Here is a 13,070-nt window from a genome sequence, read left to right on the forward strand (position 1 = left end):
GTAAGCACTGCCGCTTGTGCCACCAGGCAGAAGAATCCCTGCAGCACCTTATATGGGTGTGCCCTGCCCCGGCAACACCACGAAGAGGGCTGCTGAGAACAGAGTTGAACAACCTAAGTGTCAGGGTCGGTGGATCTGCATTGATGGAGTCACTGGATCCAAGGAATGCAATGAGGGGAGAAAAGAGTTCAAGAAACCAAGTGTCAGGATCAGTGGATCTGCATTGATGGAGTCACTGGATCCAAGGAATGCAATGAGGGGAGAAAAGAGTTCAAGAAACCAAGTGTCAGGATCGGTGGATCTGCATTGATGGAGTCACTGGATCCAAGGAATGCAATGAGGGGAGAAAAGAGTTCAAGAACCCTAAGTGTCAGGACCGGTGAATCTGCATTGATGGAGTCACTGGATCCAAGGAATACAATAAGGGGAGAAAAGAGTTCAAGAAACCAAAGTGTCAGGGTCGGTGGATCTGCATTGATGGAGTCACTGGATCCAAGGAATAAAATAAGGGGAGAAAAGAGTTCAAGAAACCAAAGTGTCAGGGTCGGTGGATCTGCATTGATGGAGTCACTGGATCCAAGGAATACAATGAGGGGAGAAAAGATTTCACGAAACCAAAGTGTCAGGACCGGTGGATCTGCATTGATGGAGTCACTGGATCCAAGGAATGCAATGAGGGGAGAAAAGAGTTCAAGAAACCAAGTGTCAGGATCGGTGGATCTGCATTGATGGAGTCACTGGATCCAAGGAATGCAATGAGGGGAGAAAAGAGTTCAAGAAACCAAGTGTCAGGATCGGTGGATCTGCATTGATGGAGTCACTGGATCCAAGGAATGCAATGAGGGGAGAAAAGAGTTCAAGAAACCAAGTGTCAGGATCGGTGGATCTGCATTGATGGAGTCCCTGGATCCAAGGAATGCAATGAGGGGAGAAAAGAGTTCAAGAAACCAAGTGTCAGGATCGGTGGATCTGCATTGATGGAGTCACTGGATCCAAGGAATGCAATGAGGGGAGAAAAGAGTTCAAGAAACCAAGTGTCAGGATCGGTGGATCTGCATTGATGGAGTCACTGGATCCAAGGAATGCAATGAGGGGAGAAAAGAGTTCAAGAAGCCAAGTGTCAGGATCAGTGAATCTGCATTGATGGAGTCACTGGATCCAAGGAATGCAATGAGGGGAGAAAAGAGTTCAAGAAACCAAGTGTCAGGATCGGTGGATCTGCATTGATGGAGTCACTGGATCCAAGGAATGCAATGACGAACATTAGACTGGTACAATCCTGGACATCTTTAAAACACATGTGGGATAGAGGGAGAGGTGAAGAAGGCCCAGATAAGATCTCCCGTGTGTACCACGCACCTGCGGGCTGCTACGGAAAATGAACAACAGATGCGCTCTGTCCCGGTCGGCTGCGTATAAAATGAACATCACCTTATCTGTCCCTTGATTATTAGCGCTTTCTGCATAAATTTTCACAACTGCACTAATGCACTTTTAGCACAAATGTATTACTACTACTTTAGCAGGTAGCTAAGGACCACAAGCGTTGCTGTCGTTAAAGTACGAAAACTTGAAAAATAGCATATTTACTACCCCTCTTTTCTGGTAGCTAAACATTAGTACTTTTTGTGTAAATCTGCACACCTCATACGCTCTGCCAGCTTTTTTAGCATTATTCACATTTGCCCCCTATGCAAAGCTGATCTCTGTATATGCAACACATTTTTTATTAATGACTGGTCCCCAAATGGGAATAAATATGTTCATCATCCATATCTATTTTTATGTTATGTTATGTTAAAAGGATTTATAAAGCGCATGGCTACCCCAGCAACGGGGCGTCCAAGCGCTAGCAGATCGAGCGACGGAGATAAAGGTGAAAGCTAGGAAAAGGACAGCCCAGGTTGTCCAGTACAGGTGCAATGGGGCAAAGGCGCCCCGGCTAGATGAAAGCGAATAGCCAGGTTTTAATCTGTTTTCTGAAAGATTTAGAATCTGTATTTATTTGTTTTTATCGTGTATGTATTTTGGTCAAAGTTTATAGTTTCAATTGACTAGTAAACACATTTTTACTAATGCATGAGAGGCAGACAAGACATGATTTCTTCAAATGAGATCCACTGTTTATCACTGGAGATTAAATGTGATCTCATTGTGTCTGGCCATTTAAAGTAAGTACCATCACAGCTCCACTTAATGCTAATAATGAACAATAAACAGCCACAGTAGGCACACTACTGAGCCTTATTGTGTAACAGCAAGTATTGGTTGGTCTTCACAGTTTTCAACACAGTGACATGGAGTGACCCTCTGCAGATTAAAAAGTGTTAGACAACCAGCACAAACATGTGCCCATCGATAACCATCTGTATTACTCTGAAACATTGTGTCACAACTGAACTAATGCTAGTCACAAATACAAGGGCAGAAGAAATAATGCAACCAGGTGTACTGTGTTATGGCTCAAAAACATAATTTGCAAAGAAAACAAAATCAATAGATGTTTTGATGCCCTAAGTAAAAACAATGTCCTAAAGTAGCAAAGCGCAGGATAAAATGGACCTCGTGATATCGTGCCATTGAACAAAGTTCTGCAAAGTACTGGGCTCAGAATATGGCTACAGATTATTTGGTCACAAAATTTGACCGTAGAATATTCTTTGGCAGATTCAGCCACATAATCAGATACAGAGAAAAGACTATTAAATGACATCACTGACGCGTAACTCCTAGCAGCCACACCTGATCACTGACAACAGAGTCCTCATCATGGCTACAATGTGCTGTGAAGATGTTCAAGAAAGTTATTTAGATTCTGTCCCTTTTTTTAAGGTTCAGTCAGAGTCTCCTTGGTGAACATGTGATCATCATTTGGTCTTTTGTACTAAAATATTACAGCTTCAGCCATATTAAAGGGGTTCCTGCCCTTTTTAGGTCTCGCCTATGCAACTCGCATGCGCTACATGGCAAAAAGACCTTTTCCTATCACTTTTGCTTTTCAGCCAAACACGTGCATGCGTTCTATTGCCATCAATGGCAACGCATGCATATGAGGCAATCTACTTGCGGGAAATGGCAGCAATTATCGCTCCTTCACGTGCAGGCCCTCCTCTTCCCCCCTTCTGCTGCGCCTTCTCCTGCTGCCCCGCAAGCTTGTTTTATTTTAATTTGCTATCAGTTCCCCCGGGGCACAAGCAGGCATCCACTTCTGTCTTTTTGCTGTGATCAGCTGTCCTGACAGAAGTGGATGCCTGCCCGTGCCCCGGGGGGAACTGCAGGACTGCTCATCGGCACAGAGTCTCTTGTTTTTATTTTAATTTATTAGGTAGCAAGAGTGCAGCTTGATGTAGCACCCGGGCATACTTAATTTCTTTGTTATTGCACTATGCACTGTCTTTACTATTGCCTTGACACGGGAGGGGACGTGCGGGTAACTATTCCCCCTGCTACCAACTGTAAAGTTATGAAAAAAGTTATTTCCCATCAAACTCACATCTCCCCACGTTAACTACGGATGTTTGGGCACGGGGGGTTTGTTCCTTGTTCAATGTTAAAACTGTGTTTTATTGCTAAGTGTAGCTGTCCAGAAGGTTAGAAATAGGATTACATGAAGGACATAGGAGAGAGAATATGTATATAAAATCTGCGGATACGAAGATGTGTACATAGTATTAATGTATGGCCATGTTTACTTGAGACGTGCTCTGATCCCACGCCGCCCAACCTCCGGGATGTGGGCCTATATGGCTGCGTTTTACCCTGAACACTGCATGTCGATACTTTTGCCCTTGATTGGCCTGAGAGGCTGTGTGGTCCTGTGCCTTGTATGTTTTCGCAATAAAAATATTTTTCTTTAAAAAAAAAACTACGGATGTTTGGATTCCACCTCTGTAACATGTATTTGCCTGTGTTACCTACCTCTCAAAAATTGTTTACATATCTGTGAAAGATGCTAGGTAGGATGCGCGCTCCGGAGCTCAGAGGAGGGAAGGGGGAGTGTCCCGTCCACTCAGGTCACCTCCAGGCTGCCTGCCAGCTCCGAGGAGGGCTCGCAGAAACGTGATGGGGAGTTTGGTTGTTGTGTGGGATTTTCTGCAGCCATTGCGTCCCCCGGACTATGGAATAAGCACCCACTAGGCAACATCAAGGTCAATGTGAGTACTTGGTGCAGCATTTTTTATTACCATTTATTTCTGTTGGTGTCAATATATATAGCGCCTATGCCGCTTTTCAGTCGCACCCTAGCCCTACACCTTCGATTTTGTTAATATAGTGTGGAATTTAAAGTTACATATGCTGTGCCAGCTGTTTAGTGCCAAGAAGCAGTTCACTGTTCTACAACAATGTGCAAGTGTATATATTTGTCAGCTGTGTTGCACACAGAGGGGTGTTCGTGCAGCCATCCATTGACGATGATGTGTGTATTTTCATTTTTAAGCATGATTCTTCTGAATTTTAGTTTTCCAATTAGGAAGATTTTTCCTACACTGACTGAAGCGCGCAGTTTCATTCTACCCTGGGTTTTTTCTGCTTTGACCCAACTTTGTGCATTAATTGCAACGTGACCTTTAAACTGCAGGCGAAATATTAATTGGAAATTTGATGCAACAAATTGCGCTTTGAAATTGCATTAAGTGCGTCTCGCAATGCAGTGGGTTCGCAAAGTGCTAATTTCCAGACTAACGTTATCAGCACGGACTTATTCAGAAAGATGTGATTTAAACGGAATGTCTGTGACGTGTGTCTGTTGGCGGCGTCTAGGTGTAGGTATGCGTGTGAAGTAAGGGACAAGCTGTAATGAAGTACTTTTCTTCCCCCCAATAACTCTCGGAGTCGGGTATCGGCGTTACTCTCTTTATTCAGTCGTAACATACAAGGAGCGCATAGCATGTCCTTCGCCCAGCCTGCTCGCGCTCTAATGCCGCACTACGTGCCTCGCGCCCCTACGTTACCATACGTCACGTAGCCACGTGACGTACCGCGTCAGCGCGCTCACTACATATCTCCCCTTTTTCCAACAACTATATGTACAAGTCCTGACTCATGTCATAGTCTCTGAACCTCGCTGGTGGGACCACCGCCCTGCCCCTTCTCGTCAGTCTTACCGGGGATGGGGCGGTTGTTGCTGCTTCTCCTTGACCACCCCCTAGCGCAGCCGCGCTAGTCTCATTCTGACTTCTGTCCTCTTCAATCTGCTGCTCTCCACTCGCCACTTTATCCTCTTGCCTTCTCTCACCAATGTCTAGATCCTCTCCCCCATACTCACAGGGGTCATCACTGCTGTTCTCTCCTCTTTCATTTCCATTGCCTCTCCAGCAGAGTATTTTGTTGCACCTGGCCATGCGGTCCTGCGACCACACATTGCCGTCGCTTAGCAAGGCCGCCCTGCCCTTGACTTTAACTACTTGTAGGGGCTTGCTGTATTTACTTTCCCCCTTTTTCTGCAATGTGGCCAGTCTTACTCTCACCCATTCTCCTTTTTCCAAAGCTGTGTCCTTTACATTCCTCCGTGCATCGTAGTGTTTAGTGTACACCGCTTGTGCTCTCTCCAGGTTGGCTTGCACCACTGCCGGTGACCACTCGCTCTTAATTACTCTTTCTTTCCATATTCTGTTGTCCTGAGTGAAGGGCTCCCTGCCTCTAAGGATCTGGAAGGGACTATAACCAGTGTTCGTGGGCGTTATCCGGTACGCCCACACCATGTGCCAAATCTCTGCTTCCCAGTCTTTGTTGTCTGAAATCGCCGCTTGTATCGAGCCCATCACCACTCTATTGAAACGCTCCACCAAACCATTTCCCGCGGGATGATATATGGACGTGTGTTTTGCCACAATTCCGTTTCTCTGCATGAACTGAGACCACTTCTCAGACCAGAACTGAGGCCCATTGTCGCTGAGGACACACTTTGGGATGCCCTCTCTCACAAATGTCTCCGCCATGAAGCTCACTATCATTTCCGTGTCCATGGTTTCTTCGATCTTCAATTCCGGCCATTTGGAATAGCGATCCATCATTACGCATATGTACTTCTGTATTCCTTGTGCGTTTAGCACTGGGCCTAGTATGTCTATGGACAGTTCCTCCCACGGATTTTGTGGAGGATCTATTTTTCCCAGGGCAGGGCGTAACGGTTTCAGTGTTTTGTCCGCGCCCTGGCACCTTGGACATTCTCTAACATGTCTTTCCGCTCTTATGTCCATTCCGGGCCACCAATAATTCTGCTTGGCTCTTAGTTTCAACTTCCCCGCACCCAGGTGGCCTTCGTGTAACATGTCCATTAACCGGGCGATCATTTTTTCCGGAGGTATGACTCTCTCCCCTCTGTAAACAAATACGCCCTGGTCATCCATAGATAGTTCCTCTCTCACTTCAAAGTAGGGGACGAGGCCTCGTCCTGTCTTGCTTTTGTCCGGCCACCCCCGTACGATATGTGCCTTTACTTCTTCTAGGACGGGGTCCTCTTCATATGCCAATTTCCATTCTTGCTTGCTTATGGACGTTTCTAGGTCTTCGGTGAGTGCAACCCACTCTTCCGCCGCCTCACTGCATTCTATGCTGGTTTCCATCGCTGCCGCCCAGCTCAGGTAGTCCGCCACCTTGTTCTTATTTCCTGGGATGTGCTCCACATCATATCGGAATTCCATCAATTTGAGCGACATTTTCGAGATCCTCGGCGTTGCATCTGCGTGTCCACTGGATGTGAGTACCTTGAGCAAGGGCTTGTGGTCAGTCCTCAACCGGAACCTGGTGCCCCACAAGAACTGCCGAAACCGGGACATGGCCCACACCACTGCTAACATTTCTTTTTCGATCACACTGTACTTTTTTCAGTGTCATTGAGGGTGCGGGACGCAAAGCATATTGTTTCTACTCTCCCCTGGCCGCGGTCTTGCATGAGGACTGCGCCCAGTCCTTTATCACTGGCATCCGTCGTGAGTATTGTGCTTCCTTGGGGGTCAAACCCCTGTAGAGGGATCGCCCCTGCCACTTCTCTTTTTATTCCCTCAAATTCCTGCTGGGCCTCCTCTGACCACCGGAATTCACTGTTCTCTCTGGTTAGTAACCTCATGTGATGGGTCTTTGAGGCGAAATGTTCTATGAACTTCCCATAATATTCTGCCATGCCCAGGAACGATCTGACCTCCTCTTTGTTGGCCGGTGAGGGTGCGTCGCAGATTGCCTTCACGTTTTCCCTCTTGGGGGTCACTCCTCGTGCACTTATCTCGTGGCCCAAGTACGTCACTTTTTCCATTCCTATGCGGCACTTAGCCCACTCTGCCGTGAGGCCCTTCCTTTCCAGGATACTCAATACCGCGTCCAGTTTCTTGTCGTGGTCGGCTCTGTCGCGACCCATCACCAATATGTCATCTTGGAAGTATTGAACTCCCCGAACGTCCTGGAACAACTGGTGCATTAGTTTTTGGAACACCGCAGCTGCCGAGGCTAGCCCGAACGGCATGCGGCGGAATCGATAGCACCCGAAGGGAGTTATGAATGATGTCAAACTGCGACTCTCCGGGTGTAATGCGATCTGGTGATACGCCGATGTTAAGTCTATGGTGGAGTACCACTGAATGCCCCTTGTGCTGGCCAGCATTTCTTCTATCCGGGGGAGGGGGAACTTCTCTACCACTATGTTTTTGTTCAACTCGCGCAGGTCTACGCATAGACGGACCTTGCCGTTGGGTTTCTTCACCACCACCAACGGCGCCAGCCACTCGGCACAGGTGATCGGTTCGATGATTCCTCTCTTCTCTAGCTGCCGTAGCTCCTCCTTCACGTCTTCCCTCACTGCCAATGGAATGTTCCTCACCTTGTGAGCCACCGGTACTGCTCCTTCTCTCAGTATGATCTTGTGTGCGAATTTGTCGAGCCTTCCTACTGATCCGCCAAAGACCGTTAGGAACTCCTTCCTCCACCTGTTCGTATTCATCTCTTCTTCCGGCTCCGTCATCAATATCTGCTCCTTGCCACCTGGGTCCAGTTTGATCCCCAAGTCTCCTTGGTCGAGCCACCCCAGGACAGAAGGGCCTTTCTCGGAAACGTATAGTTTACACCTGGCCGCCCTGCCCCTGAACTCGAAGTTCAGCTTCCTGCATCCGGCCATGGGGATTCGGTCTCCATTATACGTGGCGGGGCGTATGTCCAGCTTATCCAGCTCGGGGCCCAGTTGCGGAGCAAACTTCTCCTCCCATACTTTTCTTGGAATTATGGTGTAAGGTACCCCGTGTCTGCCACCATTTGGACTTCCACACCCCCTATCATCATGTCCATGATCGGCTTCATCGTTCTCCTTCCGTCGGTGCCTCGGCCTTGGTCGTTCACGCTCAAGATTTCGTCGTAGATGCAGAGGACAGTGACCACCTCCTCTTCGGTCGCCTCGTTTGGCTCCTCCGCTTCTTGGTCCACGTACTTGACTGCGTTTTTGGAGGCCTTCTTCCTGCACACTTTTTCATAATGGCCGACGATTCCACAAAACATGCATTTGGCGCGAAGTGCAGGGCACTTCCGGTCGTGCGCCTCGTGTGTCCAACTGCCGCATCTGTAGCAAGGCCGTTTATTACTTCCGGCCGGTTTGCCGGAGTGGCTTGGGCTGCTTTGCCATTTGTTCGGGCACTTGTCTGGCTGTTTCCGCGCCTGGTGATCTTTGTGGGGTTCTTCGTTGTCCACCTTGTTCACCACCCCGCTGGGCACATTCTCTTTCTTCGTGGCCGCTGCACACCTTCGCGCCAGTTCGGCTCTCTTGACTATCACTAGTACGTCCTTGAGCGAGGTGTCTCCTGCGGCCCATAGCTTGTCCTGTACGTTCGTGCACGTGGTGTGCATCACCACTTGGTCTTTTATGAATTCACTTTCCCAGTTTGCGTACTTGCATGGGGCCGCCAGTTTCCTTAACGCCGCTATGTACTCTTCCACCGTCTCCCCTGGTAGTTGTTTCCTTTGTTGGAAGTTAAACCTGTCCACTGAGACACATACCGAGGGTTTGAAGTGTTCCTCCAGGTCTTCCATTGCGTGGGCGTACACGTCATCGTCGTCCGCCTCTCTCTTCTTAGGTACCAAGCTTTTGTAGATCCTCAGGCCTTCTGGGCCTAGGTTTAGCAGCAGAATGCGTTTCTTTCTCGGCGGTTTGAATTTCTCCTCACTTTCATCTTCCAGTACTTCTATGAAATTATCTATGTACTCTTTCCAGTCCTCCCATTTCATGAGTGGCTCCCCTGGTCTGGGAAGGAACTGGACTGGCGCTATCGCATAACCCGCTTGTGTGTTCATCTTTTCGCCCCTGGATGTGGGCAGCGCACTTTCCAGGCTTCTCGGGCTCCCTGGTGCACTGTCTTGTTCCTCCTTGTTGAGTAAGGGTGGAGGGCTGCTCCTTTCAGCCCCTTCCTGTTCAGGTTGTCGTAATTGGCCCGATCGGATTAGCGATTAGCTGAACCTACACGTTTCACTTCTAAACTTGGCTATATACGATAAACGCCATTTTGAATGTTGCAGCAGCCATCTTAGACCATGAGCGGCCTCGTGGCCGACGTGCCCTTTAGTCCTTTGTCCGTTCCACTGACCACTCTCATCTGCCCAGCAACAGGCTATTTTTAGTACTGGTCAAGCCACACATGCGCAGTTCTCACTGACCCGTAAACCTTCAGGAATGTGCCGCCAACTGACCAGTGGGTTTGAAACTCTCCAATGAGCTGGCAGTATTCCAAAACATGACCATATATGTCTCTAAAACTGTGTCTTAACTTGTGCCGCCTAAACTTTTATTGCCCCAAAACTGTATATAAACGGGGTCACACCGGTGTTCGGTGTGATACCTCTTGCATTACCGAAGGGTGCTGTTTGAGTGTACCACCACCCCATGGGGTCCTAATAAACTTGTTCTTTGCATTTTACAGTTTCCGTGCCAACAGTTCTTATAAAGTGGGTAATCTCTGGAGCGTGTAGGCCTTGGGAACCCCGAAATACTTCAATTGGCGACCACGAAGGGACTCATCGGCGACTCGGATGCCCGAAGGAGAGGTCGTGACGAAGGCTTGGAAATCCGCCATGGGCCGTCGCTGCCACGAGTGACCCGAGTCTTGGCTGCCACGGTGTTTTTTCCTTTCCTTCCGATCTGACCTTCCAGGTGGCGCCGGTCTCCGACTGAGTTTCCGAAGTGTCCGCATCACTGAGAGAGTGCCGTTTGGCTGATTTGGCTTACAAGACCTTGGCAGTTGGAACCTGGACAGTTGAGTATTTGGTAAGCTTTGTGTTCGGTAAGGTAGTCTTCGGACGCTTACTGAAGTTCTACGAATTGTGTTCGGTAAGGTAGTTTTCGGACGCTTACTGAAGTCCTACGAATTGTGTTCGGTAAGGTAGTCTTCGGACGCTTACTGAAAAATCTGTGCTTTGTGACCGGTGAGGATGCTTGCCGAATTCTATGAACTTTGACTTGAGTTAGCTAACATTGTGAATTTGTGATCTTTGAACTTATATGTGTAGTGCACTTCACATAGGCAGGCATGTAGAGATGTTTCTCTAACTTTGTTTTTTTTCCCTTGAGCGGCACGATCGTGTGGAGAATTGTAAGTGCCATTTTTCCTGGTGTCACGCTTTCGTGATACTTTTCGAACATGCCTGTTTTTAGCACACTCCGAGGAATGTGTTGTTTTGGGGAAAATGCCTCAATTAGGTTAGCGGAATCACAGCCGGCTCCCCCAGAGGGGACTCCAAATAGGGAAATGTATATCAAGTTCGGCCTCCCCCCTATTATGTACAGTAAATTGTGGCATAAGTACACTAAGGCCGATCCCGAATTGCAATGGCCTCTACACGGGTCATACGATTTGGGTAAAATCCAATTTGTGGAGCAATGTATGTTTCAGCGCAGGTCTAGACAAAATATGTTTGATTGTGTGCGAATGTGGGAGAAAGCAGCGCGTGAACGAATGAAGCGTGAGGTTGCCTTGGCGGACAAAGAGCAGCGCAAGGCTGCTCGGGATAAGGCTTTACAGCTTGAGGAAAAGGAGGCTCAGGAGAAGAAAGAAAGGGAGGAACGGGAACGTAATTTGCAAACTGCTGGTCAGTTTCCTATTCGCCGACCACTTTATCCTGTCCTTAATAATGAAGTTGATGATTTTTCTTTGTTAGATCGGTCACCGCCTCCGTATGTTACGCCGACGGCCCCAGCTGTGGACTTTGATGATGACGGACGGGATAAGTCGGGCAAGAAGGGGGTATCGGCTCTCAGGTTTACTGCGGAGAGGTCCGCTCATTTACGTAGTTGGGCTCGCAAAGTGAATAAGCATAGTGTTACTCAGGATCAATTGATATCAGAGAAAGCAGGGTGGACGGATCTTGAAGTGATGTATTTTTTGTCTTCCTTGGCTGATGAAGTTGTAAGCGCATATCGAGATCTTTCTGATACGTTAGAGCCAAAAGTGTTGTCGGTGTACCGTGAAAATTTAGCTAAAGGTGACTTTGATCTTTCAGATGTTGACGACCTGTTCAAGCACTTGATCAAGCTGCGGGACGAGACAACCCAGTTGAGGCAGGAACGAAAACGGAGGCAGAAAGAGTCCGAGCCGGGAAATGACGGGGCGGTTAAGGAGTGTTCTCTCCGTGGTTCAGATAAGAGTTCTGCGTTGCATGTTATGCCTATGCGTGAAGCCGCGCCTTTGTATGTTCCACCAAAAGGGGAAGGTACGGATGATGATAAGTTGTCGAAGGATGCGAAAGGGTATTTTGTGTATAATTGGGTATATATGCCATGGAATAGGGCAGATGTCATGGCACTGAAAAATTCTTTACCTGATCCCTGAAAGAACCCAGCGGCATTTTATGAGGGGGTGGAAGGGGCTATATCGTCTTGTGTGATGACTCTTGTAGATATAGATTTGTTTTTTGGGCTAATTTTACCACCTGATATGTGGAGGCAAATTCGTAAGACTAATGATGAAACGATTTTGGGGGGAACCTGGAAAGAAATAAACGCTGCAGATTTGGATAGGGAACCGGCATGTAAGCCTTGTCCGCTAATTTTAGATCTTCCGGCAGCTATTTTGCATAAATTAAAAACGCTTGTTCCCGCCAAAAAGATTGATTGGACCATGTTAACGTCGTGCAAGCAGAAACCCGATGAAACGGTCTCTGATTTCTTTACACGCTTCGAGGAGGCATTTCATGATTACAGTGGTCAATCTTTAACAGACGATACGGGTCGGCATCTGTTTGTAGATAAGTATGTAGCTAATCTCCTACCAGAGATTGCAAAGCGATTGAAGTCGAGTGAGAGTTCCTGGGCCACGGCGACCCCTGCGTCCTTGTTAACTATGGCTCAGTATTATGAGCGGCAGGAGGTGGAAGCTAAAGAAAGTGTAGAGAAAAAGACGAAGGAATTGAAAACGAAGGTGATGTTGGCACAGGTTCGGGGAACACAGGGTAGAGGGAATGATAGAGGTAGACGCGGTGGGGGAAATGCATCGTATGGTCGTACGGACATTGCGGAGGATCAGTGTGCTTATTGTAAGGAGTTTGGGCATTGGGCCGAAGATTGTCCGGTACTTCGCGAACAGCGTAGTCAGCGTGGTCGAGGTAGTGGAAGGTCAAGAGGAGGTTATACTGGAACGAGAGGTGGCGGAGGTGATCGTAGACAGGTTGAGGAGAAGAGCCGTGGCCAGGACGAACGAAATACGTTTGATAGACGGAATCAATATCAGATTTCGGAAGGAGAGAATGTGGAACATCAGGATTACGTGCATGCATAGGATTGCGTAGGATGGGGTAAGGAATCAGTTGAAGTGCCAGTAGATCAGCAAGGTCCATATGTAACAGCGGGTATTTTGGGTTCTACTGATCAGTTTCTAGTCGACACAGGAGCTACTCGTAGCGCTCTGTCGAAAAACTTGGTTCCGAGGGCTCCCCTGTCTGGCGAAATGATTACGTGTGTAGGGTTTGATGGCACACCCTCCCCCAGCCCATTGTCCAAGCCCCTTGCACTGTGCATTGACAAATACTTTAGCTTTGGCCAATTTTTGTTATCGCCCCATACCCCAGATAATATCTTGGGCATTGATTTGCTTAAATATTTTCGA

At 47.9% G+C, this 13,070-nt stretch overlaps 1 protein-coding gene across 1 annotated transcript in view; it reads right to left on the bottom strand.

The window, feature by feature from the left end:
* The window catches only part of LOC147693316 (NACHT, LRR and PYD domains-containing protein 3-like), a 1,315,468-nt gene that overhangs the window by 1,198,596 nt on the left and 103,802 nt on the right, over positions 1-13,070 (bottom strand). The window lies entirely within an intron of this gene.

Source organism: Lissotriton vulgaris, chromosome 8 (genome assembly GCF_964263255.1).
Source record: "Lissotriton vulgaris chromosome 8, aLisVul1.2, whole genome shotgun sequence".
Classification (NCBI taxonomy): Eukaryota; Metazoa; Chordata; class Amphibia; order Caudata; family Salamandridae; genus Lissotriton; species Lissotriton vulgaris.